Here is a 4656-nt window from a genome sequence, read left to right on the forward strand (position 1 = left end):
TAACTTTTTCTACCACCTACAATACAAATATTAAGCTCGTTCTTTTAGTATGATATATGACTTTATAGAAGCAACTCATATCAATAAATTGGTCTTACTCAATGACATGGTTTAGCTCCTTCTTGTGTAGTTCCTGTACAATATTAGAGTCAATAATGGCTAATTCTAACAAAGGATCATTTGGAGAAGCCTTTTTCTAAATACAAAGGAATGTAATATTTGGACTCCAATCTAGGCATGCCTCTACGAAGAGGATAGTTCAATGCTTGAATTACATTTCATTCAAGGGTAGGGCTCAAGTTGCTTGGCCTTGATTTCAAGTGATAAGTAGTAAGTGTACGGCTTTGTCTAGAACATCTTCTCCATGGATATGGAAAAATGTGTAGCCTCATCATTCCAACCACATCCTCAATCAATGACTTCTTAAAATCACCATTTTCATCTTTGAACTGATCAAACACATCTGCATGCGTGTGTGCGTGGGGACTTACTTTCAAAAAACAAGAAAGCTTAATAGCATGTGCGTTAAGAACTTGCATAAAATACATATAGCACTACTAAAAATACCTGATGGCGCATAATAACCTTGTTGCCTGAGCAAACAAAACCAGAGGGAAATGGTGTGAAGATCTTTGCCCTAAAAAAGGAGGATGCTTATTCTCACACATATTCTCTATTATCTCTTCAATCTCACTTTCAAAATGATATGATACACCTAAATATTTAATATTGTCAATCAGGTTCAATTTCTCTGTAAGATCCTCATCTCGATCAAGTATCAACTTTCGAACTTGGTTCTTCAAATGCTGTAGCCGCTATTGGATTTCCAACTCTCCATTTTGTACCATGAGAATTAACGAAAGGTTTCTTTGTCCTAAAAGGAATAAAAAAAATATAACTTCAAGAATATTTTTTATTTATAGCATAAACTGATATTAAATTAAAATATTTCTAATTTATATACACCTTCTTCTATTCTATGTCTATCTATCTAACATCAAACTAATTAATCTTTAACAAACATGAAGAAAATACTAGAAGCACAAGAAATCAGAGGGTTTTGAAGAGTGTAATTACCAGGACAGGTGGAGGAGCTAAGGTGAACAGATGACATACCCGAATAATAAGACTAAAATTGGCGATGGGGCGTGTATGTACTTTTAGTAGTGGGACCAGGGGAAGACATTTTTTTATTCAGAGCTTACAAAGTTAGGGGAGCTTATAGTAAAGCTTAGTTTTATATACCTTATGTGAATTGCTATTTATAATATTCACCATCAACTATAAAGTCACAAGCACATGAAGGAATTACAAGATGGAGATATCCCTACAAAGGAATGTGAACTTTAAACGGAGAATACACGTTTGAAATTTCTTAACTTGATGTTAATGTTTGAACAAACCGCTATTTACAAACACGCTATAAATGGGCCAAGCGATCTTTATGAGGAAGCATATCCTCTGCCCCTCATATGACGATGAAAAACAGTCATTTTCTTTTTCCACATATAAATCGTGCTTATTATCTTCTATTTTACCATTTCTTTTTACAAGAAAAACATATTGAATTGTACTTTTTTGACAAAGTAGGTGATATAACTTTATATATATGGTTTATGTATAATATTATATATATATATATATATATGTATTTATCCTTGTTTGCCTTGTGTCATCTATTTGTAACTTGCATGATAGGCAAAACGAAGTAAAAGAAAATGACATAATCTTATGAGTTTCGAATTGTTGGTGGTGGTGGGATTTTGCAAGTGTGCCAGTGACCTTAGATATTTCACCTATCTAAAAAATAACCTAACTTTAGTTTAGATAATTATGACTATCTTGGGGTCTCTTATTGCAGTTTCCCCAAGTTGTAAGGATAAAAAATATAAGGAAATAATTGGGAAATAAGATTTGGAAAGAAATAAAGTTTAATAAAAGATTAGTGTATGAAATTGAAATTGAGATGAGCACTGGTCCTGGTCCTAGTTGAATCATGAATTAAATATGTTAAAGGACGAAATACAATTGTAGAAAATATAAGGGAAATTCAAAGGGGACTAAGCGAAAAAGAAAACTAGAGCCATATATATGGAAAACATGAAAAACTAGAGCTATTGATTTAAATCCTCTAAAGTTGATATCGGGAAATTTCAATGAAGTTTGCCCTTTTAAGCGGGAAAGAGAAAATTTTATAATAAAATAAGAAAAAAATAAGAAAATAAAAATTCACTAAAATTCATCAATCTAAAATTTAAAGGATTTAAATTTTATAGATGATCTTGACTAATTGCACGTGGTTAAGAACTTGCAAATGAAACTAGAGGGAAATGGTGTGAAGATCTTAGCCCTCAAAATGAGGATGTGGTTCTCATACATATTCTTTGTTATCTCTCTAATCTCACTTTCAAAATGATACAATGCCGCCAAACATTTGGTATTATCAATCAAGTTCAATTTTCCAGTATGATTCTCAACTCGATCAAGTATTAACTTTTGAACTTGTTGGTTCTTTAAATGTTGTGGTCGTTGTTAGATTTCTGACAAGAGGTGTCTTTTTCCCCAAAAGGAATAAAAGAGATAACTTCAAGAATATTTTTCATTTAACATCAAACTAATTATCTCAACTTTCACTCATACAGAAAGGTTAAAAACATGAAGAGAGCAATGAAAGCACAAGAAATCAAAAGGTGTTGAAGAGTGTGATTACCAGGAGAGGAACAGGAGCAGAGGCGAACAAATGATACTTCCAGGTATTGGGACTAAAATTGGCAAAAGGACGCCTTTTTTGAGAAGTGGGAGTTGACGAAGACATTTTAGGTTTACAACTTACAGAGTAGCAGATGCTTATTCTTTAGCTTATAGCTAATTTATATCATTGTGTGCGATCGTTATTGATAATACACAGCATGAACTATGAAGTCACAAACTAACAAATCAAGGCAATTAGGGGATAGGGAGATCACCAGAACTTTTACTGGAGGATCAACGTTTGAAATTTCTTCATATGACTTTGATGTATGTTCGAACAAATTGTTATTTATGAACTATTTGAGGTAGATTTTTTGGGAGATGGTAAGAGTATATTTCAATAATCTATTTGCAAACTAAATATCTTATTAGCCTTCTCAGATATTTGACATTCATCTATTGCGATCTTATCCTAGAGGATGAACATGTTGGTGTCCATAGCTACAACCTGTTCCCTGATTGGTTTACATTGGGGTGGGAGGACTTTCCAGTTGGGTCTTCTAGCAGAAAAAACCATTCATTAATCTCTCTCTCACTCTTTTATTTTATTCTTGATACATGAAATAGAAATAAAAATATGATTTATACCTTTATAAGTTTGCTTTATTAGTTTATAACATTATTTTGTCACTAATTTATACAGTATATATTTTGTTTTTTTAATCTTCTAAATTTGGAAAGACATGCAACAATTTGTTTGGACTGAATTTGTCACACTGGGACAAGAAGCAAATACGCAAAAGCCCAATTCGAAAGAGACTATAGTAGCCCAATAAGAATCAAGGCCCTGTGAATGTTTGAGTGAGACTGCGTTTCAGGTAGAGCCGGTAATTTGGGCCGAGCCCGATGGGCCAGCCCGAACCCGCCCGAAAAATTTAGGGCCAAGCCCCAAAAAATATTATTTTTTATTGTTCGGGCCTATTCGGGCGGCCCGAATAGGCCCGAGGAAATTCGGGCCAAGCCCGATCGGGTTCGGGCTTGGCCCGAATACCCGAATAAAAAAATAATTTTTTAAAAAAATATATAAAATATGATAAATATTAATTAATTTTTTAAATTTTATATCATTTTATACCAAAATACTATATATATAAGTGTTTTAATGTAGTTATTTTTTTAAAAAAAATTAAAATAGTTATATTTCATATTTTTATTATTTTTAATTAATAAAATATCTCAAAATAATATTTAAAATATATTTTAATATTGATTTTAATATTTTAAGACCCAGTTTTTGTTAAAAAAAATTTTGAGTCCTATAAATCATTTGCATGTAAAAAAATAATTTTATATTTTTTATAAATTAAGAGAATTAATTTTAAAGTAAAAATAAAATTGAAAATAATTTTAAAAATAAAATTTAGGCATGTACGAATTTCTGACTCTACTACTAGATAAACATAATAAATAGAATAATATTCTTAAATAATTACTTGGTTATTGTCCATGCTAGATTTGGTTAAAAATTGAGAGTAAACTAGAGTAAGAATCCCTTTTATATAAGAGTTAAACAATATAAAAAGTTAAAGAAAAATGATTTCAAAAAAATAATATTTTACTCATAATTAAATAATTTTTTATATAATATAATGATGGCAATTTTTTTATATTCATAAAAATGAAAAGTATAATTTACCTAAAAGTTATTTAAAACTTTAAACTAATCGAAATAATAATTTTAAGTTAGTAGTCTAACTGTGATTGAATTGGGATCAGCTTAATCATAATTAAAATAATATAATTTAATTAAAATATATAAAATATTTATATATGACTATGATAAGAGCAATATTTAAACAATTAAGACATTAATTTACAAGTAAAGGAAACATTCATGAATAAATTATATATAATACAACAAAATAATAACAGAGCTACTTAAATACAAAGTTGATAAATTATTTT

The sequence above is a fragment of the Prosopis cineraria genome, unplaced genomic scaffold (assembly GCF_029017545.1).
Source record: "Prosopis cineraria cultivar Desert tree isolate PC_DT_omini unplaced genomic scaffold, ASM2901754v1 PC8, whole genome shotgun sequence".
NCBI classification, from domain to species: Eukaryota; Viridiplantae; Streptophyta; class Magnoliopsida; order Fabales; family Fabaceae; genus Prosopis; species Prosopis cineraria.